This window comes from Arvicanthis niloticus, chromosome 21 (assembly GCF_011762505.2).
Source record: "Arvicanthis niloticus isolate mArvNil1 chromosome 21, mArvNil1.pat.X, whole genome shotgun sequence".
NCBI classification, from domain to species: domain Eukaryota; kingdom Metazoa; phylum Chordata; class Mammalia; order Rodentia; family Muridae; genus Arvicanthis; species Arvicanthis niloticus.
In genome coordinates, this window is record NC_047678.1 from 49724389 (window position 1) to 49751334 (window position 26946).

Sequence of the window (26946 nt, forward strand, 5' to 3'; positions counted from 1 at the left end):
GAAAACAAAAGGCATGCTGGGTTATAAAGTGATCATGATCTCATGATCGGGGCACCTGGTCACCCTCTGGTCCCAATCCACCATCAAGCACCTTCCTGATTATTTTTCTTCATTGTGCACATGGATGAAATATGGACCCATAGAGGGGGGAAAAAAGGCACAAAACATATATTATTCATTTTATGAAATTATAGCAGGTCGGAAGGGGGCAGGGGAAAGAGGCGGTTTATACCAAGAATCAGTGATAACCCTGGGGCAGACTTCAGAAAGGAACTCCAAAGTGTTTTCCTAATTTCTGGTCATTAAATTACTTACATCCTTAATTTTCTCTGCCACGTTTATAAACAAGAGAACTTCCAAGGGAGATCGAGAGAAAAGAGTGAGGAAAAAAAAAAAGAAAAAGATTGTGAAGCCGCACAGCATGAGAGGGAGGGGTGAGGTCAGGAGGGCTTGTGGGATGAGGGCTGGGTTTACTAGGAGTCAGGTCAGAGATCTTTCTAGGAGCTTCCAGCTGCTTCTGGTCACAATGTGGCTGCTCCTGCTATGCACTGTACCTTCCCCAGAGGGCGCTGTACTCTGTTATTTCAAGATTCCACCCGGTGTGCAGAGGGAATAACAGGTCTTTCTGTTTGCTGTGTGAAATTCCATCCATTAATTGAATCTGTGGAGAATTAGCCTACAGGTTCTTCCACTTTGCAGGCCAGCAGCGGAGAACTGCTATCCACACACGCACAGGGACGCTCTTCTTGGCATCCCTGAGTAGTAAGTACTGAGACCTTCCATATCCAGCCCTACCTAGGCCTGCAGGCAGTGTCAGGCTCAATAGTTTTAGGCAGCACGAAAACAGGGCCCCGTGGTGGGACAGAATCCCTAGAAACTCAGGGACACAGACTTAAAGACATATTAATTCATGAGCTTATGATAGTTGGTCAGTGCTACAGTTTAATTCCCTGATCTGATGGAGAAAAAAAGACCATTGCAAGCCTTAGGTGTTTTTAGATATCAAGTTAATAGGAAATAAGAAAAGGAAAGTAGTAAGCTTTTAAGATGTAATTCTTTTTTTGCCTGGAAGCTGCGACAGAGCCCGCAGTCAGCACACAGGTAAGAGATCTGCTTTTGTCTTACGCTTGGGAAGATGGGTTTCCAGTCCTGTCCTGAGAGGAGAGGGTGGAATCTTCACTTTCCTTACAGTCTTGTAAAATATGCTGTTACTCAAACCCTTCTTTTTTGCCTCTCACGTTGGTAGGTGGCTTTGTGCTCTTAAAATTGTCTTAAGAGGATTCTTTTATAACTGCATAAAATACTATTAGGACCTAAGTATAAGATTGGAAAACAAGAGGTCCACTCATTTAGAAGCTGTCATCATCTGATTCCCATCCTAGCCAGTTCCCCCCCCCCCCCAAGTTTCATTTTGGAGAAGGGGACTTTCTGTTTGTGTGTGCCCTGCCATGGAAGCCCAGGTTCTACTGTTGAGCTGCACCTCCCAGCCCCACCCCCGGCGCTGATGGTTAAAAACACATCTTTATTGAGAAATCATTCATAGCCAGGCCTAGTCACCAAGGTCTATAATATCAGCTCTTTTAGAGGCCGAGGCAGGAGGACTGAGTTTTGGTAAAGCCATATGTGGGATCCAGGGTGAGTTCAAGGTTGGCTTGGACAGCTCTGTGTGACCTTGTCTTGAACTTAAAGTCAAAGGAGGGTGGGGAACATTTCAGTGATGGAGAGCGTGTTTGGTGTGTATGAGGCCCTGGGTTCCACCCCCAGCCCACAAGAGAAAAACGGACAAAACCCCCACCCCCACCACCCCCACCCTAGATGTATTTGAAATGAGCAGCAGTGTGTGTTCTGGCACAGTTAGCACCCTGACCATCTCTGCCAGCCTTCCTTACTGCAGCTGCCACACTATTTGCTCCCCTACGGGTTTTCTCGTAAGTCGAGAGTGTTTTCTTCCTGTTCTCGCGAGGAGTTGAGAGGCGAAGTCCGAAGAGCTGTGTTGACGGATGTAACCCTGTACCATTCACTAGTACTACCGACCTGACACAAGGTTAGCGAGGAGGAGCTCGGCGTCTTCATATGCGCACTTTTTTTCTATGCAGGATGCTAGTTAGGAACAGGCAGGGCTGAAGGCAAGTGAGGAGTCTGAGCAATCGAGGACAGAGATCTATGGGGGGAGAGAAACACACTTCTCAGACCAGTTGAACAGAAATCGCTGCCGACTTTGGATTGATGCAGATGAGCCTGGGGGCCTGTGCGCATGCACTGTGCTGAGATGTTCCGGACGAGAGGACCTTGGACCATGACTGTGTTAACAAATACACTGTCCCTTCTGCTCAGTGTCCACTCTGCTCCTCTGCTACTTCCTGGAGAGTGAGGGGATGGGCAGGTACCCTGAAATTCTGCTCCATTCACAACCCCACGTCCAGCAGTAAGGATCTTGAAAATACCAGTGAGCAGAGTTGTTACAAGCCGAGCTAAGCTCATAATGAAATAAAAAAAAAAAAAAAAAAAAAGAACATGAGATTTATAAATGAAATGTTTCATAGCTTTCAACAGCGTGTGCAGAAAAGATCCATTAACCTGGGTTGGGTTGCCGAGAGCATTAGTTCAATTGTCGTTGCTGGCTCTTTTTAAACCTTTATTTTAATGACTCTGTCACTATCTTACTTTGAGAATTAAGAGGCAAATGCATAAAAAGTAAACAACATTAATGTCTGCTTCTTGCTGGAAAATACTGTTTTTCAAAAGGAAGTGTTAGGTTTACTTTTTTTAAAAGACTGCAATATTTTAAAGCAGCAGCTAGGTCACTTTTATTTAGCAAGGCTTTTGAAAGCAATGGAAACAAAAATCGTCATTTTCTCAGACTTGCTTTAGCAGATAGAAGCTGCACAGCGAAGGGCTTGAACTCTTCTCAGAATCCCCTTTTCCAGACAGATCACTGTCTCACTGTGACTTAGAGTGACATTTATTGCATTATTTATTTTGTGTGTTTCTGTGGTCGTGTGCATGTGCTTGTGTGTGTGTGTGTGTATGTATGTATGTATGTGTGTATGCATGTGTGTCTGTGTCTCTCTGTGCCTCTGCATGTACGTCTCTCTGTGTATGTGAGTGTAAATGTGCATGTATGTTTACATAGACAACAGCTTGGACAGTTTTCTCTTTCTAGCATGTTGCTCCTCAGGATTGAACTTGAGTCTTCCAGCTTGACAATCAACACCTGAGTCAACTCTGAGCCATTATTCCATTGGCCATATGGTGAAACTTAAAACTGAGGTCTTCATATAGCACCTGCTTTCTTCAGAAAAGAACACAAGGAAAGCCCAAGCTCAGAAGTGTCTGAGTTTTGCAGAGATGTTTCTGTGCATGTGTTCTGTGCAATACCCGCTTTATTGGCTAACTTTGGAGATAGGAAACTCGCTAGCATTTAAGTCTCAGCTATTTGGAAGCTTCTGACCCAATCTGTATATTACATTATACCCCCTGCCCCCATTTCCTCTTCATGGTTATAATCTGATAAGTCAGATGAAAATTCAAGTGACTCCAAGTTATAATTCAGAGTTAATTTGGTAAATATCAGAGGGAAGAGAACTGAATCTGCTAGAGGAATCTGCACTATGGTATTGGTTCACAGGGTAATGGCAACTCCAGTGTTTTAGAGCCCAAGCCTAAGCTATACTAAATAACATAATTAAAAACCTTAATTCAGGTACTCACACACTCACATTTATCGCTGCAGTATCCACAATAGTTAGAAAAGTGACCAGCCCCAAAGTCCCTCAAGAATGAACAATGGCAGTGTGACCCACTTACACAACAGGATTCTGTGCGGCTGTTAAGAAAAGAAAAATTACGGACTCTTCCAGAAAATGGATAAGGTTGTAAAGCAATGGTTCTCAACCTTCCTAATGGTGCAACCCTTTAATACAGTTCCTCATGTTGTGGTGATCCCCAACAATAAAATTATTTTCATTGCTACTTCATAACTGTAATTTTGCTACTCTTATGAAGTATAACATAAATATCTGTATTTTCTTAAGTGACTCCCATGGGAAAGGGTCATTCACCCCTAAAGGGGTCATGGCCCACAGATTGAGAACCTCTGTTGTAAAGTTTTCTATTGAGTGAGCTGATCTAGTCTTACAGAGACAAAAACCCACGTGTTTTCTGTCATATGCTGATCCCAAAGGTCAGTTTACCTGTGTATAAATAAAGCTTGTGTGAATGCATCTAGACTGTGACACTGTATAGGAAATGTATAGGAGGAACCCAGGTGTAGAGAAAGTAGGTCAAAGGTCATTTCTGACAGGAAAGTTGAAAGATAACTGGGAGTAGATGGAGAGAAAATAACAAGAACAGACTTGATTGCAAAACACTGTCATAAGCCATTATAAATATATTTTTACATTTTATCTATTCAATACACCAAAGACAAATCCATGAACAAACTAAAATATTTTAACATAAGGATTTAGACTACAAAAATAATTCTCAACAGCGAGCACACTGTTAATTATTTCAGCTGAGCAACTCTCTAGGTCACATTTCTTCCTTATCTCATAAGTTACCGCAGAGATATCATCCTCAAAAGTTAACTTCAGAGGGAGTAGATGGGGGTGACGGGGAGTGGGGCTCGGAGTGGCCTGCATACACTGTGTGCACATTCAAAACTGTGTAAGAATGAATTTGTTTTAACTGTATAAAATAACATAATGTAAAATTTATTTTGTTTTCAGTTTATGTGTATGGTGTTTTGCCCACATGCATGTTTGTGTACCATGTATACATAGGTTGGAGGCCAGCAAAGGGAGTCAGATCTCCTGGGACTAGTTACAGATAAGTGATCTGCCACATGGGTGCTGGGAATTGAACCTTAGTCCTATGGAAGAACAGCCAGCGCTCTTAACAACTGAGCCATCTCTAACAAACCTACACTAACATAGGTTGCATTCCTATAGCCAAGCGTCTGCCAAGTCAGTGATGTAATACATCAGTATGCCCGTGTGTTTTCATGTGCTTATCTAGGCAAATGCTTTAGACTTTTAAACATTACATAGACATGCTGCATGTATTGTCCTTGCAGAGAGCTTGAAAACCAACATGGCTGCTTGCCCGCAGTTTACACCCTTGCTCTTCTAGCTGTAGACAGAACTGCAGTGCCTGGGAAACACGGCCTCCATCTGTGGTCAAGTTCTTATTTCTCACTTTATCCATGATATCACTTCAGTTTCGTTCAATTTCTTTCAAATCCTGAGCTTATGAGTCTCTGCTAATTAGCATAGCTGTGCATGCAATCTTAAATGTGAAGGAGATTAGCAACAGTGAGCCAAGACGCTCTGGAAAAGCAGTCAGACACTTTGGTCATCTCAGCACCCACGGGAGGAGGGAGGATGCTGTGTTGGGTGTTGGGTCGCTTTAACAGGACTTGGCTCTCTGATTGTTGAGGCAGACAATGGGGTGAGCCAGAAGTAGCCAGAGAGGAGTCAGATGAGCCAGTATCAACATTGCCTCTATTCATTGCCTCAGACAGGACACTACACACTGCACTGTGGAAAAGGCACCAGAAAGGTCAACAGGGGCTCTGGCTTATCAGGACAGATGGGCTGCTTGAGTGTCGCAGCGAAGCTAACATCTTGTACCTAGCAGAGCTTTGGGAATTAGGGCTGGATAACTCTGCTGGCTAGGCATGCATTGTCCAGAGAGCTGAGCCTAGAGAAGGGCTGCATGGGTTATTAGAGTTTATGCAGAATCTCAACCCAGAACAGTGGGTCCACTCAGTGCCCCAGCTCCCTAACCACTAGTAGAGCTATATTTTAAAAAGTGTTTAAAATTCAAGAAAAGATTTATCAGAAAATCAGGTTGATTCTCAGGGACTGGTCACCTCCTCGGGCCAATGTACCTACATATCCAGGCTTAGGCTTTCCTAGGATGTGTGCTTCTTCTGGCATAGGGAAAACACCAATGATGCATTGTATATACTACTAATTCCTCATAGTTGCTGAGTGTCCACTATACACTGCAAACCTTGTGAGCTTTTTGATTTTTGTGTGATTGTTGTCTCTTTGGCCGGTTGCCGAACCCCAAATGCTGAGAATGGTGCCTGAACTCTAGTGGGTGCTTACTAAATATTTGTTGGCTGAATCGCCGTCTCAAGCCCAGATGTGGATGGTCTGCTGTCTATAAAGTCCATCTTAACAACTCAAATAACAGACCCTGGGCACACCCCAGTTTACAGGTAATAAGTTAAACAATTTTTCCTTGGATCTCACACCTCACTAGAGGCAAAAGACTTAGAAATCAAACCCTAGGCATATGGGGTCTTTTCCAAAAAAAATACATTAAGTAATTAACCAATTAACCAATTAACAAATTAATTAATTTTGTCTGCCTGCATGCTTATGTGAGCATGCGCAGCATACACATGTGCCATGGTGCATGTGTGAAGGTCAAAGGATAATGTCAAGAAGTCTGTTCTCTTCCTTTGATCACACGAGTCCTAGGGATCAGACTTGGGTCACAAGACTTGGCTGTGACAAGTGCCCTTTCCACTGAGCTATCTTGCTGGCCAGGTATATGGGTTCTGAGTTGTGTGTGCCCCTCCTTTCATTTTCCTACAAAGTCAACACTTTACACTTGGAGTCTGTTAGAACACAACACATCTTATTCTGTTCCCAGTATTCCACAGTTAGCTGGTCCCCATCCCTGCCTCTAGACTCTTTCTTATAGACCAGTGTTTCTCAACCTTTCTAGTGCTACACCCTATAATGCAGCCCCTCAAGTGGGGGTGAGCCCCAACCATATCATTATTTAATTGCTACCTTATGACTGTAATTTTGCAACTATTATGAATCATAACATAAATATCTGACATGAGAACCATTGCTATAGACGTTCTGACACTCTACAAATACTGCCTTGAAGATTTGCTGTTCTGTCTGCTATTGTGAGCCATCTACCAGCAAAGATGGAGCTGATCAGTCTACCGAAGTGAGCTAGGAAGATACAGCTAGCTATGAACGTTAGACTAGGGGCTCCTTTCCTATACTGAGGGAGCCCTTTCCTGTACCTGGATTAGCAATGTGTGCTAACAGGGCACGTGTTGTGTTGATCTTCACATGTCTTTCATTGAGTTTGTCTCTGAAGATAGATGCTGTACCAAAACGTCTGGAGATGATTTTTCCACTTGTACTTACAGGGCCATAGGGTTTACCTGCGACTCTTTGGAACAACCAATAAGCTAAACTGGAAGCTGGAAAAACTCACTCTTAAGAAATAGGAAATGACCCTGTTCCTTGGACTGTTCTGTCTGAGCCCAGGAGAGCTAACGGTAGCTTTTACAATAAGGGTACTTGAATTAGAAGCTGAGCTGAGACCATCCAGGCAGTGGAGTGCCTGTAAAACAATAAGACTACTTGTGGCTGTCATAGGAGAGGATGGTGTGGACCTCAGGTGATGAGCCCCATACCCCATTAATGCCATTCCTTTTATCTGCTTTCCTAGGAGGCGTTGGTTAGCTTTTATATTTTTCTAAAGGATCACTTTCCCTAGAGATTGTCTTTTTTCGAGTTTGCTAAGTGTCTCATTTGCAGTAAACTTCTCTTCTGTTTAAAAAGCAAGGCTTGAGCTTGAGGCAAAATAATCCAGGGTAACACTGAAGGTAAGGATTATAGTCTCCTTCAGGGCTCTTGTGGGTAATGGCCAGATATAGAGAGAAAGGAGGAGATTATTTTCACCCACAGAAGTCATGCCCCACTGGAAACAGTACAAACTGGGCAATAACACTAGCAATAACTATCTATATTTCGGACATGTTCAATGCATAGAGATTAGAAGAGAGAGATGTATTACAATTTAACAGCCTATAGCCATTCAAATAAAATATTCTGTCTGAGAGCTGACTGGCTCTGTGTTCTTCTATATTTCCACCTAACTGTGAGATGAATCTAGGAAAGGAATTTAGAAAGTTAATCTAGAAAAGGGATAGAACTGATACAAGGTCTCATAAAACACGATTTTGTGGGCATGGGGATAAAGGCACACTTGACATGCTAATCAAGATGTAAGTGTTTCCTGTGCCACAAAGAATGTGAAATCCTGTGTCTAGAAATGGTGTCAGTTATGGGGCACGTGAGTGTTTCCAGGTAGGAGGGAGGCCAGTTCTATCAGATATAAGACACATCATTGCTTCAAGCAGGTGGCAGCTTTCATACTCTGATATCCTGCTGGACATTCAGTCAGGATATTCAAATGCATTTTAATACCAGTGATACTTCTTTTCAGTGCATGTGTGCATGTGTGAGCACACATATGTAGGCAGGCATGTATATGCATGCGTGCTGGGGGTCAAATACATCAAGTGTCTTCCTTGATCACTCTCCACTTTAATTTTGAGAGAGCTTCTCTCTGAACCTGATTGCCAGTTTGTGGGGATCCACCTGTATCTGCAGCCCCAGGGCTGGAGTTATATGTATGAGTCGATGTGAGAGTCCTTTATGTCAGTACTGGGAGTCTAAACTCGGGCTCAACAGAACCATCTCCTCTTCCTCTCCAGTAGAGTTTCCAACTTCAAATGAGCACTTGAAACTTGGACCCAAGATTAGTTAGCTGTTCATGGATTACATCAACTCAAATGAGGCAATCAACACTCAAAAGCAAACTCAAGGAACATTGTCGAGCACTGAAATGTGTTTTATGCAGCATTCCATCGTTTTAAAATAGTTTATTTCTGTCACGTGGTGGGTGGTTGTAGTAGACCACTATGTTCTTATAAGGTGTACCTGAAACTAGATACTTATAAAGAAAACAGGTTTACTCACCACACCACTTTGACTTTGAGAGGATAAAAGTCCAAATACCACAGCATCATAGCTCCCTTAACTCCATCACCTTATGACTAATGGTACCTCAGTGTCATGAGAGACTAACACGGCACATGGCCTGACAGAAAGACAGAATAAGCGGGCATAGCCAACAATGTAATATCCCGCTAGACTTCATCTCTTAATGTTCCCAGTGTGTCTTCATCTGCTACATTGGGTATCGTACACTGATCTCACAGGTCTGGGTAAAGTAGAGACAAGGCTCCCAGCACATGTACACATTTAAGCTATATAATGGTCATAGACAGAGTCAGAGTCACCACAGCCAGAAATCCATCAACCTTCATGCTGACTCTAGTGAGCAAAGGAAAAGGCCTGTTTTAGCAAGGGCCAGGCCACTCTGAAACTGAAGCTCGTGGAGACTATTGCCATCTATGATCTCCTGACACTCCTAGGAAGATATACACTCCCCTCAAGCCAACCATGTGACAATTCTAGAAGACATTCTAGTTGGTAAATCTGCAAGCTTGAGATTTGTCACAGGGATAGAAAATGTTTTATTACAGAGCCATGTTGAATGTTCTAGATCATGTAACAGCACCGCTATCCTATACCCAGTAGATACCATTGGCAACCTTCAGATCTGTAATAACCAGGTATGTTTCCAGACATGAAGGCACGGTTCCCTCTCTATGTGGAGGCCATGATGCCAATAACCACAGTGAATGTTTATTAAGTCATCTCCCAACTGATAGGCGGCCTTCTTGTGTCCTTGTGTGAGCAGACCATGGAGTTGCACACAAATACACTTCTGTATGTCATTTTCACCAACCTGTTCCCTCTTGCACTTCCCAATGTTCCCTGTGTGAGGTGGCAAATGATTTATCACTCTCAAGGCCAAGCTTGAGTTGAGGCTCTGTTCCCTCGCCATCCACATAAGCATGCATATCGCCTCAGCCCCGTGTTGTTCAGTTGTATCATGAGGTAACTGTCCATCCACTTCACAGAAATGTCCCAGAGGCAGATGAGACATTGTGGAGGAATGACACTTTAGAGACTGCAAAGCCAGCTCAGATGTAAGGTGTTATTAAATTGAGAAGTATCCATTAGCCTATAAAAATGACGAGGGCACCAGCCATCTAAAAACCTTCTTTATAAATAGGATCTTGAGAAATTATTACACTTGTCACATATTAAAAACCAAAATGGCCAAGAGATGGGCTGTCACACTTAACATTAATTTCCTATGTGTGGTCCAGTATGGCAGGTCCACTCAAATTGTTCTGTGTCCCCAAAAGAAGCCACTCTAAAAGGAAGTAAAATGTGTGAAAAATAGCCAACTATTATTATTTTTTGGCAGTTCCAAAGCCTTCATTAGCCTCACAGGACAAAGGGATGCTGTTTAAGTACAATATAAAGACTCTGGCAAGCGTCTACTAAGAATTAGAATCGAGTGGCATCTTGCTCGTGCACAAAACAAACCCACGTGACTCTGGAAAGTGGCTGTAACCTGGGGTGAGGTGGCAGCAGTGGATTTAGGCTTACATCACATTGCTGCTGGCATGCAGATGGCTGTCACTCACTGAAAAGGTAATTAGTTATTTCTCACAAAACCATGCAGCAGGAGTTGGATGCAGTCACATGGATTGTTAGCCTCAGAGTTTCAAAAATCACAGAAGGCCATAAGAGCAGTCCTGATTTCTGATGTCATCTGGTTCCATGTCCCCGGCTGTGGCCTCTCTGGAATAATAATTACCATCATTCTCATGCAGTTGCTGTTTATAGCCCATAAACATAAAGATTATGCTCAGACCCAGAGGTTACCTGCCCAGTTAATCAATCTATCTATCTATCTATCTATCTATCTATCTATCTATCTATCTATCATCTATCTATCTATCTTCCTCCCTTTCTTCCTTTCTCCCCTTCCCCCTTCCTCCCTTCCTCCCTTCCTTCCTGCCTACCTTCCTACCTTCCTTCCTGTCTTAGTTAGGGTTTTACTGCTATGAACAGAACCATGACCAAGGGAACTCTTATAAGGACAACATTTAATTGGGGCTGTCTTACAGGTTCAGAGGTTCAGTCCATTGTCATCAAGTCAGGCACATGTCAGTATCCAGCTAGGAATGTTTCAGGAGAAGCTGAGAGTTCTACATCTTCATCTAAAGGCTGCTAGCAGAATACTGACTTCCAGGCAGCTAAGATGAAGGTCTTGTAGCTCACATCCTCAGGGACACACCTACTCCAATAGGGACACACCTAATAGTGCTACACCCTGGGCTGAGCATATACAAACCATCACACTGCCTGTCTTTCCTTTCTTCCTTCTTATTCTTCCTTCCTTCCCTCCTTCCCTCCCTCCCTCCCTCCCTCCCTCCCTTCCTTCCTTCCTCCTGCCTGCCCTTCCTTTCTTTTTTTTCTTCCTTTCCTTCCTTTTGTTCTTCCTAAATGAACTTTGTCTTAATTGCACGGTTTTAGGACTGAGAAAAGAAAATGATCTTTTCAAGGACCTGGGAAAGAATGGGCATGGGGCTCGGGAGGCATGCAGGCCTACTGAGTGCAAGGTATGAGGAAGCCAGCTCATGAAGGCCTGCAGACCTGCTGAGTGTAAGAAATGATGAAGGCAGCCCATGCCTTAACACTGAAAACACTCAGTGCCATGATGAGACTATGGTTTTTTAAAATGTGTCACATGATAGGTGAGAAGTCCTGCAGATGAGATGTGATAAATGGAGTGGGAGCAGGTGACTTGGCTCAGCAATGGCTGGGAAACCCACAGACAACAAGACCACCCTGGGTGAAATTGCTTTGTGAGGTTTGTTCAAACATGAATGGGGAAAGACTGTAATGGAATCAATCTGAGGCTGGTGTAGGAGGAGTGCCCAGCCTGTTGGTGGCTCTTAAGCCAACCCAGGCTTTGATGCCTGTCCTTCTGGAAGATTAGTATGAATGGATGGTCAGCACAGTGGGGAGCAAGTGCTGGAGAGAGGTGGTCCATTGAGGGAAATTGATGGTCCTTTAGTTATGAGCCTGTTATAAGGCTGAAGATGAGTTCTGGGAAACTCATGCTGGTCGCAAAGCAGGGAAGCCCATCCTATCTGGAGGGCTTGTTAGAGCCTGGGAGGTGGGATGGCAGTCATCCATGGTAAGCTGAGGATGCCTGTAAGATGGTTTTTTCTGTTTCAAAGGACAGCAGGATAGAACAAGGAGTGTGTTCTCTAACCGTGAGATCATTCTAGGTATTTACCCTCCACTCACCATGTCAGTGATGCCCGCTCCTTCAGGGACCAGCAGATAAACAGGGATAAAGTTGGTGACTAAAAGTGAGATAGCTTTGCAGTGTATGAGCAAAGCTGCAGGTGCCTGCTGAAGGGCCTCTGCCTTTTGAGGCAGAGGAGAGTTTATGAGCTACAAAGGCTGAGACAATTCCTGGCATAGCTAGAACGTTAATCTTTAGGGTCAAGGACACATGAACATATCTCAGAGTGTTTCTACCCAATGGAAAAAGGAGGCCATGCAGTTGGCAGGATAAGAAACTCCAAAGAGAACAGATACATATGTCTGTGAGTGTCTATGTAAGAGCCTACTCCACACCTCCACACCCAGAAGAGGAGAGCATAGCAGACTGCCACATGCTGAGCAATTATAGTTAAGATGTACAGGAAGGCAACTTGAAGCCAGGGAGAAGCTTCGGTTGGTAACTGTTTGTCTTACAAGCAACAGTAAGTAAAAAGTAAGATGAAGATGTAGATTCGATTTGCTAGGACCCACATATTTAAAAAGCCAGGCCGAGTAATGCACTCTTGAAATCTCAGTGTTGGGCAAGCAGAAACAGGCGGATCCCTGGGGCTCTTTGACAGACACACTATCTTCCTCGATGGATTCCAAGCCTATAAGAGACCTTGTCTCACAAACAGAGGATCCCTCCAAAGCAATCACACCACAATGAAAAGGGTTGAGTAGTCTGTGAGGAATGACAGCCAAGATTGTACCTCCATGTGAGCAAACACACACACACACACACACACACACACACACACACACACACACACACGAATCAAAGAAAAAAGACAGCTGGTCCTAAAGCCAAAGGCAGGCTAGCCAGCCAGGCAGGCCTCTAGCAGCATACAAATAACACTGTGAACCCTTGCCACACTCAGCCCCGCCCCCCGAGTCTCCCTCATTCCCAGAAGGAAACCAGAGTATTACAAAGTGCATTGTTTGCTCAAAAGATTTTTTTTCCCCTATGCAAGCCTTTCCCCTGCCTGGGTCCCTGTGAGAAGAGGACAGTAAGCAAAACCACATGTGATGAGTGAATAAGAAAAACATGTCTCCTCTTATGTCAGGTTTGGCTTTCTGCAAGTTCCTTTACCTGCAATTTTAAAATTAAATGGAAAGTTCCAGAAATGAACAACTCACAAGGTGCAACTGCAACACTGTTCTGAGTAGACAAATAGACTCTCACTGTTCTGATCTATCCTGCCAAGGAGGCAAATCCTGGCTTTGAACCAATGTCAACACTATCAATATATACTATTCTCCCATTGGTCACTTGGTAGTATGATGCTGGTTATCTGGTCCATTGCTCTTGCATCACTGTGATCATGAGCAAGAAATCACAATTTTACTTAATAGTGGCCCTGGAGAGCAAGGGTAGTCTGCTAATTTGGCCATGCTGAATCAAAACCCATAAATTACTTTCTTTAAGGGGAACTTGAAAGTTAGTGACTTAATTGAAAAATATATAAATGCTTAGGTAGCTATAATCTACAATATGGCATTTGAGATGAGGACAAATTCCTACGACTTTTGGCATAATATATTGATATATTAATTGTATTTCATTGATATTATTAATCTCTTACCATACAATTTTTAAAATTAAACTTTAAGGTGAGAATGTTTATATAGAAAACAATTCAGTATCTGTAGACTTCACTATTGTCCATGGTCCCAGGATCTGCTGGGATTTCAGACACATCTCTCACAGGGAAAGGGGGTGCTATTGTGAACCTTTTTTTTTTTTTTTAATCATAAAACACTGAGATTTTTAAGGGGGATCTGAATGTTGCCCTAGAGTAATCTAGGAAATGGATGCCAGTCCAAAGGCTTCCCAACTCAAACAAGTCCAACGAGGGACCATTGAGGGAGGGCCTTGAAGCAGTGATTATACACAGTAGCAGCGATGTGGAGTGACCCGTTGACCTCCAGGCCAAAGCCCAGAACTGTAGAACCAGCACATGAGCTCAGCCATGTTCCATGGACATTACAGTGTCATCGGACCTGACACTGAACTGAGCCAACTTAGAGGAGACAGTAGCCCTTTATAATGCTACTCAGTTGATTCTTCTATTACCCTGGGGAGGAGTCGTGAGAAGGGAAGAGAAAACATCCTGAACTGTTTACCAAGATGCAAAGATCAATCCTCCAAGTCCAGTTCATTCTCAGTTGACAACGGCAAGATTGGTGCCGTCGGCAGAAACTGGAATCGGGCAACACAGCAGGCGATGTTTCACTCCGCGCGCTTGGCTTTGAGGCTCCGAAATTCATATCATGTTGTGGGTGCGCCATGTGAAGGATGGAAGTGGCGGTCCATAGCACAAGGTTAGTCAAGAGGAGTCAAGGAGAGGCAAACCTTCTCCTCTAAATCCACCTTTAGGGGGTTCAGGGTTAGAGCAGGGTTCCTGTGGGAAACGGTACCTGGATGACCACATTAGGGGATCACTGGTCACCGTAAAGGTGACGGAGCCATGTTTCCAGGGGCACTTCGAGAAGCCGTTTTCTTGCCTTCGCTGTGCTGTTGAGCTCTGGAGTCGGGCTTATATAATAACGGAGATCATAATTTACTGAGGGTCTATAAAACTCTGTGCACTCTGTGGGGAAGGATTTCATTGCCCTGCCATTCACTTCAGTACGAAAGACACTGTAGCCTGCTTCATTTTTCTCGGGCTCTCCCTCCATTTCATGGATGGCAGATAATGTCAACTTAAGCAATTTGCAGTTTTTCTGCCATCGTTTCAGACTTCAGATGTCCTCCCAGGCTGCCTCTTCCTTAGCCACAGCTAATGTTCATCGGCATCAATCCATCCCGGAACCCTTTTCGGTACATCCCACAGGGCTCCACATCACGACCTGTCTATAGAACCACCACCCTTTCTTGTATCATCCTCTCTTCAGGGCAGAAACTCTTTCAAGTGACTGGGGCATTGTTACAGGCTCACTGTGTCAGATCAGAGCTGTCCCCTGTGTGAGGTTTCACACCCTCAAATGCAGAGGGTCCAGCAGGCACTAGGACCTTGGCCACTCTCTCCACTGTTGTCGACACTGGGGCCCCTAGACCCTTCTTTCAAGGACGCCTACACTGTAGGTTTTTTCACTGCCAACCAGCCCCAGTGTCTACTTGGATCTCCACCAGAGTATCACTGACCATTCTCTGGTTTCTTTCCCAGCAGTACAGGTTCTGTTTAGAGATGTTTCACCTGCCAGTAGAAAAGGCAAGGGGGGATTCTCCCAGGAACTTCCTGCCTCTATTCTACATGTATTAATTTTTAAGTTAAAAGCCAAGGATTAGATTTTGCTGTGCCATATATATATATATATATATATATATATATATATATATATATATCCTCTAGCAAGGAGGGTTCCCAGCTCACTTTCAAACTGACTCCTTTATGTCTTATTTAAAAAGTAGTAGGTTATATGTGGCTTTCTCACACATCTTTAGGTTTTTTGTTTTTGTTTTTGTTTTTTTGCCAACTTTTCCCCCTGCTCATTTAAATGATTCAATCTAGTATCCCTCCCCCCCAGCACTTTCAGTTGCTCTGTGCTTAACTATTACTCTTTAGCCCCTCCCCCTAGCTTTTTTTATTTTTCTTCTTGGCCTTTAAGGTTTTTTCTTTTTATAAACTTCCCCTCCTCCACTCCTCCTGCCTCCAAGGGGCAATAGAGGCCTCCTGGACCAAAGCCTGAATAAGTGACATGCGTATCTGTTATGCTTTTAATGGAATCTGACCTCAAAAGGATCATCCATAGAAGCCAGTTGGACTAGACATCTCCTGCATTCCCTATCCCTTGCTACCACATGTAGTGTCTAGAGACTCTTTCACCACCTGGTATAGCCCCTTTATCTTGTACCAGAACTCAGAGCCCAAATAAACCTCTTTTCCTTATACCTTACCCAGTCTCTGCTATTGTGTTGGGACCGTAGCCAATCTGAGGTGTTCCCTTAGGCCCTGACATATGGAGAAGGAATGTAGTTTCTTGCCTACAACCAGGAATATAATTGGTAAGTCCAGTGATGGCCTGGGGCCAGGGCCTTGGGGGAACTTTGATTTTGGATCCTGAGAACCCAACTCTTTCTTTTGTTCAAGCTCTGCAGGTATCAGTCGTAAAGCCACGGACTGCTCTTGAGATCCTGTGTTCCCTGCTTGAGAGCATCCTGCCAACTTCTGCTCACTGCACGGAAGCTTCTGCTGAGACTGAATATAAGGTGCCTTACTGCTAATGAGCTTGCTTGGCATAAGACATGGCTTGTGTAAGATGTCCTGACTGAGGCTTTCCTGTCTTCCTTATTTCTCATCTCCTGGTTTCTTCCTGAGCAGCCTGTATAACATATTCGGTCGCTATGACCACTAGCCAGCAAGGAGGGTTCCCAACCTGCTACCAACCTGACTCCTTTATGTCCTAGTTTAAAAAGTAGTAGGTTGTATGTGCCTCTCTCACACATCTTTAGTGTTTCTTTTTCAACTTTCCCTGCTCATTTAAATGATTCAACCTAGTATCCCTCCCCCCCCACCCCCACCCCCGCACCACCACTTTCAGATGCTCTGTGCTTTAACTATTACCCTTTAGTTCCTCCTCCTAGCTTTTCTTGTTTTCCTTCCTGGCCTCTACAGGCACTCCAATTTAAATGCAGAAATCTAAAAACTCCAAAGTTAGGATCCACATATGAGAGAGGACATATGGCATTTGTCTCTCTGTGTCTGGGTTGCCTCCTTCAGTGTATTTTCTGCTCCTGTCTCTTTTACTGCAAGCTTCATACTCTCTGAGGTAACTTACCCTTCATCTCAATCCCCATTCTACCCAACACCAGAAAGCAGTAGCCTTTAAGTGATCATGCTGATGGAGACTCGGGAGGTTAGATGCCTCCCATCCTCATTTATCCAGCAGTTTCTTCAAGAGCAGGGAGCCTAGAGGGATGTCCATGGGGTGGCCTTGCCTTCCCTCAGCACAACAAACCCTAAATTCCATTCTGTCCCTCTGACAAAAATCCATAAGCCTTAGAGCACCTCTCCACCTGGCCCCAAACCTTTTACAGGCATTTTCTTATCTCCCACAGAGCCCTTATAGTAAGTCCCCATAGTACATAATGTCTCAGCTCCAGTGCCAGGCCCTTCTCCAGTGCCATCTTATACTAACCTCCTTTGGCTGCCACAGGAGAGTTTCTGGGTTCCTGATACCTTTTGGAAGCGAGCCTGTGAGTCCTTTGTCCTAGAATCCTTATGCTGCTCTGGCTTCTCTCAGAGCTGAGGGAGAGCAGAGTCCCCAATGGTTGCAGTCATTCATCAGTGTTCAGTTTGGGATTTTCTCAGAGACACTTTTCACCATGGTCACATGGGGCCTGCAGAAGTGTCAGAATGTAGGCCCGAAGTGTACCTCAGGCTGGATGTGGCAATCTAATTCTTGCCACATAAAATATACCAGCCAGGATCTACCTTTTTAGGACTCTCAATGAAGCCAAGGCAAAAACATTTTCTATAGCATCTCGGGAGAGAGCCACAGCCTCCCCTGCAAACGTGATGCCAAAAAACAGGTATTTATTTACCAATGGCAGTGACATCCTGACCAGGTGATGAGGCCTTGGCTGGAGTTCTTCCTACCCAGTGTCTTTGGACTTCTCAATACTTTAAATATCCATAGTCTCTGATATCCTTATGACATATCCATCTACTCTGTAGAGTGAACATCACTGGTGTTTGCCATTTGCAGTCAGGGAAGTTAAGGCTGTGAGTACTGGTGACATACTGTCCTTCAGAAAGCCCCCATCTGCCACCCCATCTAACCTCTTTGGACACATACTCATGGGTTTCTCATCCCTACCCCAACCAGGGCATCTACAGACAGTCTGAAAGGGCAGTGGGAGCCCTGTGTGCTTCTCTGAGAACCCGAGAAGCTTTTCTTCTCAAGTGTTCCTGGGAAAAACATTTCCTGTTGCTCCTTCAATAAGGATTTGTCTGGTTCTGTTTTGACTTGCATCAAAGGGCAAGGATCTAGTGTATTGTCTCCCTCTGATTTGAATTTCATGGGGTTAAGGAGCCTCAACAGAAGATCATGTACTAAAGCCCTGACAAGGAGAAGTGGGTGGGTGTGAGGAACACACAAATGGATACTTTCTCAAAATTCCTCACCTTATCCTGGTTAATCCTTATACAATTTCATTAGGAAACTAATTCTACACACTAGGAATGGCCTACTTAGAGAACACTTAGAGAAGGTGACGCTTGGCAAGCAAGTATCATGAAAGAGGGAGACAGTCCATCACTTCCAATGTGTCAAGTTTCAGTCTCCTGGATTCTATAGCTTGTGGATGGCCCATCTTAGATCATTCTAGAGAGTCCCCCAACTGGAGCCCTCTCCCCACAGAATTAAGAAGGAGAAAGCATTCTGACACCTCCTTCTGTTGTCAACTGAGCCGTGGGTTTAGACACCAGTGAACCCACTCAGCCCTCAGGGAGAAGCCTTGTCCACCCAGGGTGAAAAGGCAAGGACCAGGTCTTCTGGTATGCAGTGGTATTATAGGCTTAGTGCCTTAAGACATTCCTGGAGGTGACTCTTCTTAGGCCAACCACAACATGGAGAAAAGCTATGAAAAGTCCAGTGATCAGGACCATTTTGGAGGATGAAAGACATTCTGGCTTTTCCATCAGTAACTGGTGGCTAACTAAGAGTTATAGTCAAATCTAGCAGCCATGCTCTCTTTAATCTAGTCACCTGGCAACATTTCCTCTCACAAAATGAAAAGGACCATCTTAGGTGTGTGTTCAAGTCACTGACAGTGAGAGAAACTGTCCTTGGGAAAGCTCTGGGGTACCCTGAGGTTACGCCCATCTGGAACAAAAACACCATATTCACAGATGCCTGTGGTTTGCCTAATTACATTCTCACAAGCCCTGGGAAGCCCTTCGGTGCTTCAGTGGCACCATGCGTGCGGCCTAATGAGCTTTCTGAGGGGCGTTATGAAATTGTCACATGTTATTTGTCAGGAAGCAGCCGCCTTGCGACGACCGCTGACTTAAAATTTGGGGTACCTGCATTTTGATAATAATTCTCTGCAATAACAAAAAAAAAAATCTGTGCAACTTTAATTATATGTAACAAATGACTTCCGAGCATTTGTTTCGCATGCATCTGGCTTTCCTGGGTCTTGGGTGTTGCTCTTGAGCTCTACTGTATCCTTGAAGAATTGACAAGGGCCAGGCATAGTGTCCTCGTGCTGAAATGTGAACCCATAATGCTTTCCTAATGAAAGGAGAATTGGAAGGGAATCAATATTGCGTTCCCTTCCTTGTATCTTCATTCCTTCCTATTTACCCCTTTCAAACATCATCATAGTCTGGTTCTACACTGATTCTTCTGGAGCATATTTAATGTGCATGCGCACTCTCGCATCTGATTACTAAAGGGCTGACTGTCTCATCGCTCTCCTGTGTGATTGCTCTCATTTGCCTGGTAAATGATGTCTTCCTCACCTCTTATTTCTCTTTCTGGCTTTGCTTAGCAACCCTGCTGTTGCTAATTATGACTTTTTTGCACTAATGGGAACACAGCACTGCACCCCCTGTCCCAGCACCCCCTCCCACCCCACAGCACTCCTGTTGCTGAGACTCTAGTCGCCATGGTGTGGGTGAGTTTAGCCTTGCCATGTGTCAGGAACTCTCCCCCATCACTTGTTGAGCCTGGAAAGGAATTCCTTGCAGCCTTTGTCCTAACTGAGCCTTACTATGAGGGACGGTCCCCAGCTTTGGGGACGGGCATCATTCTATCTCTGGCTTTACAGAAACTGCCATAGAAATCCTTTGGGAGCTCAAGGTTTCTGAATCCTTCACAAGGGAGCACCAGTCTGAGCACCGTGTGATATGCGTGTATATGTTCATCATATGTAATTTAAAAAATAGCGACAAATAAACACACACACAGGCCAACTGTTCTGATATGACTTAGCTTTACCTCCCGACTGTCATCTCTGCATGGACGTCTGTGTGCATTTCGTGAAAGGGGACTATAAAATAACACCATTTTGTTACATTATAAATAAAAACTGTAAATTACTTGTGAAATTTTTATTATTGTCTTTCATGGCATGAAACACTATACTAAGTGATGGTTGAATAGTACAGTGTATGACTGAGTCGTTATGTAACAGACAAATCCTTTACTGTCTCTGTAAAGTGATTTTTTTTAATGCTAACTTATGGGCAACATAAAAATATTCTCAAAGGAATTTGATGTATCTAGGTATTTTCTAAAGACAAGTTTTTCCAGAATTGAAGTCACTATATCAAAAAAGGAAGTTTTAAAGAAAAAGGCTTCCTTGTGATCTGCTCCTAGCTATACTGCTTCCCACTGTATCTTATTCTACAGTCTGTTGCTATGATTAAATACCACAGGCTGGTGATTTGTATGAAAATAAGGTTTTACTCAGATTATGCTTCCGAATACCATAAGGTCCAAGGTTAACAGGCTGAACCTGGTGATGAACCTCTTGCTCCTGGGGACTCTCCAGAGTGCCAAGGCAATTCAGGGCATTCACATTGCAAGAGGTTGCAGACAGTAGCAGAGCAGACTAACTTTGATCACAGACCTCATGTCATGATAACCTACTGGCCTAGTAGTTTGTTAGTTCTTTATTCCATCATATCATTAACAAATTACCCTATTCATGAGAAACATTTCCATTGCAAGCAGGGGATTCAATTTCAAGATTAGTTTTATTGATGGCCTATCCAGAGCATCTGAATAGTCTTCATGCTTCTTTGGTTAATTTTACCATATGTATGTGTTTGCTTATTTATTTACTGTATGTATACACATATGTGTATACACGTACATGCATGCAAATACAGGCATGCCACTGCTCATGTGTAAAGGTCAAATGGTCTCAGAGGACCATTGTCTTTTGTCACCTTGTGGGATCCAAGAATCAGGCTCAGGCTCAGGCCACATGTAAGTGCCTCTATCCTCTGAACAAACTTCCTAGCCTCTTTATTGTTAATTTGAATATATAGACCACCCTGAGCAGAATTACATGGAAGTGTCCTTACAGAAATGGACTAACAGTGGCTTCGCCCCCATTTCTGCTCAAAGGTCTACTGACCCTCTCCATTAGAACTGCCATGGCTGAGCTACCAGCCAGACTCTGGTGGTCCACAATCCTGTGTGTTCAGTCTGTGCTTGGAGTTTCAGCGCTAGCCAAGCCAGTGTACAGCAAGCAGCTTGCAGAAGAAAGACAGCCATACTCAAGCAAGAGGCAAGGCACACCGTGCGAGGTCAAGTTGGGGCAGGACTGAGGTGATCAAGAGCAGAAAAGGAGGAGAGAGACCGTGTTCTCGACCTCCGGTTGGATTTACAAGGGTTGGGATAGATTTGGCATGGTAGGTATACTGAGTCATTTTAAGGATTTGTTAGCTTAACTCACCCTGGTGGTCTCAGGACTATTGGGGTGGTCCTAATTATTCAGTCTTGGGGTAGCTTGGGCCACCAGGAGTATTTATTTACTGTGTGAGACTTGAATAGATTATGATTAGGGGTGAGGCTCTGAATTGATTGATTGTATAGCAAAGTGGGGAGGATTTTATGGGCTTAACTGTATTCTCTAGGAATTAACTAGCTCGACAGGGGAAATCTTTTCCCAAATTACAGTGTACCAGGAACATGAACAAATATAGGTTAGCACACAGATTCACTGTGACCCTTATGCCTCTGTTTTTTGAAATTAGTTTTTTCAAGAATTCTATTCCATGGGTTTTGGTCATGTTCACCCCTCCTTTGACTCTGCCTAGATAGGCATATGTTTTCTATGCTCAGGCAAGTTTATGCTGCCCATATAGTCTTGGATATACAGCCTTCTGCTGGCATGTGGTCAATTCAGCAAAAGCTGCATTCTTACATAAAACTCTCTATTTCCCAGAAGCTGTTAATTGCCAATAGGTCCTCAGATAGAGGTGGGAACCTCACATCCTCCTCCCCTTACCATGTTGAGATTTGTTCTGCCTTGAGCTTGTATGGGGAGTGGTCATATATAGGTACACAATAATAATAATATGTATAGCTGTCCTGTTATATCTAAAATACACAGTCTCCTTGCAAGTATTCGCCACTTCTGGTTCTTACAGTCTTTCTATCCCTTCCTCCCCAATGATCTCTGAGCCTTGGGGGGAGAAGACATGATGCAGATGTCTAGTTTAAGACTGAACTTTATGCAGTCTCTTATTCTTTGCATCCTGGGCAGTAGTGGTCTCTGTGTTAATTACCTTGTGAGCAACAGTAAAGTCTGATCTGGAAAGACATTCCCACTGGTGTAATAATGGCACAAACCTCATGGGAGCAATAATCCACTTTCTGAGTAGATTGAATGAAGCCCTTTTCTTCAACATGAAACTCATACCTACACCATTGTGGGGGTCAAAGAACCTGTGTCTAGCTAAGCCATAGGCCATCAGAGATAACTTACTACTATTACTCTCTATTAAACCAACTATGGATGCAGTGGCTATCCATAGATAGATATATCTCAATACACAATAGAGAAGCTTATCTTGCAGTAGATGGTGACTAACACAGCTTAGGACTCCTAAGACCACCACCCATCGGTTTCCTCTCTTTCTAGATGGTCTTTGTTTTCTTGTGGTGGCCAAGGGTTAAAACCCAAGGCCTGTTCAGGCAGAGCACACACTCAACAGCTGAACTACACCCTAGTCCAACAACCTTCTTTGGAAATAGCTAATTATTAAATTTGAGTCTGACTTTTTTGGTACCCTTTCCAAACTGCTTATAGCTCCTGACTTTCAGAATCTCCAGGAGCTGCCAGGTGACCTAAGATTGATTGACATCTTACTGATGTTGTCTGATACCCAAATACATCCCTAACTGACCCACCTCCAGCATACACTGGAACAGCCATAACAGCTCAGTGTTCCCATGTTGGTTGACCCAATGACAGGACAGAATGAAAATGTTCCAAAGTCAAGACTGAATGTGCCCTTGCACTCTGATGGTGTGGTCCACTAAGGACAAAGCTGAAATTCTTAGCAAGGCTCTGTAATAAATTGCCCATCTCTTTCAAAAACCCAGGCACCCATGTCATTTCATTAGAATGGGAAAAATTAGTTCTAATTATGGAATATGTTTTTTGAAAAGGAAGTGGGAGGGGAAAGTTTTTAGCCACAATCTTTATTATTTTCTTTTTGTTGCAAAAAAATCTAAAATTGGACCAAAATTAAATAGGACTATGAGCTTTTGACAGCTTCCCCTGTGACTAGATTACTAAATATTATTATTTCTATTCATAGTTTACATCGCTTATGATAGTGCTATCATTATAGGAAACAAAAACACAACAAAAAACCTTTGAAATCCTCTTTGGTGAATTCTCTAAAGCAGTAGGCATCTCCCGGGCACCTCTCAACCTTCTTCCAAAAGGTCAACCAATACTACCCTTTACGATCATTGATATTTAAATCTATTAGGCCTCTAGTATTTAGGTATTGTCCTGCACTGTCCAATCTTTCCTTGGGTATATCAGTCAATGTTTTCCTCTTCTGTTGAGGCCAAAATATTCTCTGCAGTAGGAAGTTGCCCATCCCCAGGGGCATGGTCACAGGCAGCCCCTATCTTTCTCCATTAGTTTATAGGCTGTGCGTTGTGTCTTGCATTCTCATCTCAGATCCGAGTTCAGGAGGCTGGAATGAAAGGTGCCTTGGTTATGAGCTTACCACCTCTGTGCCCTTCCTGAACACAACAATCCAAACTATGGGAGAGCCACCAGCGTCTGCTTCCAAGGGGTGACTCCTCCTCAGCCTGCACAAAGTGGATGAACACCTCAACTCTGCCCTTTGTGGAACAGGAAACAGGTAGAGTCTTTGTCAGATCCTGTGGTCTGTGCCACCTGGACAAATACTTTTTATATACTGCCGTGGGCTCACTGTGCGCCAGGCTTTTCTAGTGTTCTGCTAACAATCTGCAATCAACAAGGGAACAATTTCATTTCTAAGGCTCTAAGCATCTAAGGCTTGATCTGATCGAGTTCTGCAGTCCAGCATTGGGTTGGAGCCATCCCCACAGCTCCCCTCTCACTGCACAGAAATCAGGGCATTGAAGGAACAGCGAGACCCAGTTTAAGCATTCTGGAATCTGGGTTTGATATAGCAGTGTCCTGGTTGGAGATCTGCTTCTTTGTCCCTTTGTATACCAGTGACAAATCCTGCTGCTGCAGTAGTCCATCCCCAGAAAGCCTTTCTTTCTCCTGGCCCCTGCCAATGTTCCCAAGGACTGCAGGTGTCTTTTAGAGGCTAGCTGTTGCATACTGTGGCCACCCTGGGTGCTCTTTCGGTCCCTTTGATGACACATGAATGTGGATTTTTGTCTATTTCCGCTGCACTCTCTCAAAGGACTTTTCTGAAACCGTATGTGCTGAACCCCAGCCAGCACCATACCCTTTCATTTCCCTGTAGCTCAGACCCCAAAATACTAAAGCTCCTTCAGAGTCTTCCAGACTGAGCTTTAGAAATGAGAAAAATAAATCGAAGTTTTAGAATACTTTGCAGACATGAAAGTCAAACTTTGGCAGGGTCTGTTTTGATTTTTGTTTGGAATGAGGTGAAGACAGTACAGGCTGATGAAACCTCAGAATCCCAGGAATCTCAGATATGCCGTCATCAGTTGGGCTGTCCAAATCAGCTGGAGGGGGGTTTTCCTCACACTTAGCACCTGCCTCCTCTTATAAACCATGCTCCATCATGACAGGAAGAGAAGACTCCAAGATTCCATCTTCTATCTGACCTGTAGGCTCATTTCTTTCTGATCAGGTACTTGGCTCTGCAAATATCCACAACATCATGTTATTGTCCCACAGTGACAGATCCTCCACGATTCCACTACAAACATTGATCTCCATGTAGCCATAGGGACATGGTCCCAAAAACCTGGTTAAGGCTGTCTCTCCGGTACTCATCTATAGTGTGTAGTGAAGCATTCATACAGAAAACAGAGTACCTCTTACCCAAAGTGTGCTGAGGCGTAATGCTCACTGACAGCCAGAAGGTTGGCTACAAATTAGAAGACAGGATATTTTGTCTGCCGATTTCTGGCTTAATACAAAGAAGAAACAGAAACCAGCTAACAGGAAGTAGCCTTTCATGGCCCACCCTCTTTGCTCAGCAACACAGGAACTTTTGTTGTTCTGAGGACCTAGCTATCCAAAGGCTGGGACCCTGAACTGTGGAGACAACACTGTAAGGGACAAGCATCTTCATGGCTTCCATCAGCATCTTTATCTTCTCCAGCCCCTTTGAGGACATCTTTGCCTTTACCACCTAGCCCAGCTGCACGGAAAGTTTCTGATCTATAATCCTTATTGTTTACACTCTGGAGAAATTCTGTACTTCTGGGTAGTTTGTATCCATGTATCCATGAAGTGGAGTAAGGGTTGGTTTGCATTTTAGACAAAAGCAATAGAAATAAAGCAAGATACAAGTCTTATTTTCACCCCTTCCTCCCCCACCCCCACCTTTAGCTAGGATCTTCCTCTGTAGCCAGGCTGGTCTCAAAACCAGGACCTTCTTACTGCAGTCTAGGGAGTGCTGGGTTTACAAGAGTTCACAATGCTATTTCATGTTTCCCTTTAGGGGCTTGTTTCAAAATTTTCAACTTCAGCAAATATGTAAGCAGCTGTGATCGAACTGGTAGCAGACATCCCATTAGAGAAAAGGCACACGTTTAAGGGAATTCGGTTTTCTGAAGGCTAACTTAACAAGGTCCCAGGGTCACAGCCATTGGGACACCAGTACCCATAGCATAGCTCCCTGTCCATCCTGGACACATGGGTGCAAATGCTCCCTGTCTGTACCGAACACATGGGTGCACATAGCTGGTGACTTGGACTCGCACGCAGAGCCTGGGAATTATCTCATTCATGTGCAGAATGGCAGCTCTGCTTACCTGAGCAGCACGACTCTCTGGGCAGCAGAAACAGTCACAGTGTGTGCAAGGAGAGTGTGAGCAAGGCATCAAGAGCTTTAAGGCATTCGGTGGTGGCTAGGACTGTGGTCTTCATTTATGGACTTCTTCATAGTCCCTCATGCCTTGTCCTGTTTCCTGATTCAGTCTAAATTTGGACTGGCATAAAGACAAAAGGGGAAAGGGGGTCTGCGTGTAATAATTGGCTTCTATTTTGGCATGCTCTCCAGGCTGCATGATTGGCTGCTCTCTGGTATAACAGCATTAGTCTCTAGAGAGTAATTGTCTGGTAAGTCTCTCTAGAGACTGTTGAGTCTTTTAATAGAGAGACTTAGCAGACAGTCATTGCCACAGACGAAACAGTACCATCTTCCATCAGAAGGAAGGCAGGCTTGTCTCACAACATTGCTTCCTAAATGGGTAAAGTGGCTACTTCCAGGACTCAGAGGATGGAAGACAATTAGGAAATTAAAAACCCTTTATCCACACAAGACAGGATGTGATTGCCTGCAGTTACCCAATGCATAAACAGAGGCTAACCTGCATGTGATAAATCAATGATACCTTTGGATGAATATGTGTAGTCAAAGGAGCATCTTCAGATTTTTATGCTATCAGATTCACTATTGATCACCAGAAGGGGATGATCGTGAGGGAGGATACAGACGGCGGTAGGTAACGGGTCATAGATACCATGGCTGAGTACTAGCTGTGTGTGGGGTATGCAGCATCTGTTCCACAAGAATTCTGTAGTAGCTACTGTCATCTTGGAAAGTACTGTCAACGAGTTGTTGACAAGGATTGAGTCTGTGACTTAGACAGCAATTACCATCTCTGTCTCAGTTCCTCACTTTTCTCTGTAAAATGAAGAAGATAATAATATTCATGTCTACACAGT

General features: G+C 43.9%; 1 protein-coding gene across 4 annotated transcripts in view; it reads left to right on the top strand.

Moving 5' to 3' along the window:
- Positions 1-757: 757 nt before the first annotated feature.
- Positions 758-26946, top strand: part of Ptprm (protein tyrosine phosphatase receptor type M) — a 799636-nt gene continuing 773447 nt past the window's right edge. Inside the window, exon 1 of one of the 4 annotated variants that reach the window (XM_076917595.1) lies at positions 758-1101. The gene's annotated coding sequence lies outside the window, so the exon portion shown is untranslated. The remainder of the gene's footprint in view (positions 1102-26946) is intronic. The other 3 variants (XM_076917597.1, XM_076917596.1, XM_076917598.1) reach the window with 3 other exon arrangements.